Source organism: Capsicum annuum, chromosome 6 (genome assembly GCF_002878395.1).
Source record: "Capsicum annuum cultivar UCD-10X-F1 chromosome 6, UCD10Xv1.1, whole genome shotgun sequence".
Classification (NCBI taxonomy): domain Eukaryota; kingdom Viridiplantae; phylum Streptophyta; class Magnoliopsida; order Solanales; family Solanaceae; genus Capsicum; species Capsicum annuum.
The window spans coordinates 3,602,806-3,603,369 of NC_061116.1; positions in this window are offsets into that span (position 1 = coordinate 3,602,806).

The following is a 564-nucleotide window of genomic DNA, read 5'->3' on the forward strand; positions in this document are numbered from 1 at the left end:
TCGGAATTTAGGGTTTTTGGGTGTTCAAAAGGTTCGAATACGTATATTAATGCCCAAAGCTTTAAGGTTCCACTTGCAAACTAAAACACAATTATCCTCTTCATTCACTAGGTGTATTTCTAAACCTTATACCAATTTTTATATAATTATACCTAGTTTGCATCGAATTTAATGGGTATCGGAGCACCAAAAAATAGGCTGTAGGTTCGCCCTTGTTTACACTACTAGGTCATTTTTGTTTTCAACCTGTTTATGTTAGAATTTGAAGTTTTGATGATGGACATATGAATGAAACATGTTGTGCAAGTTGGTCCATGCAAGTATAGAACGAGAAGCTATTGGTCCTTACATGTATTTCACATTAAAGCCGATATAAGGCTGATAAGGTGTAAAGATGGGAGTGGATAAACAAGTAAAGTAACTTAAGTTCTCATGCATATCACATGCAGCAAAGAGGATGAAAAAGAGAAGATAAATCCAACACTTAGAGATTGAGTTGATCAAGGAGTCCTGCCAGACTATGGAATAAAGTAGAAGAGTTTTATTCAACAAGAAGAGAGAGTC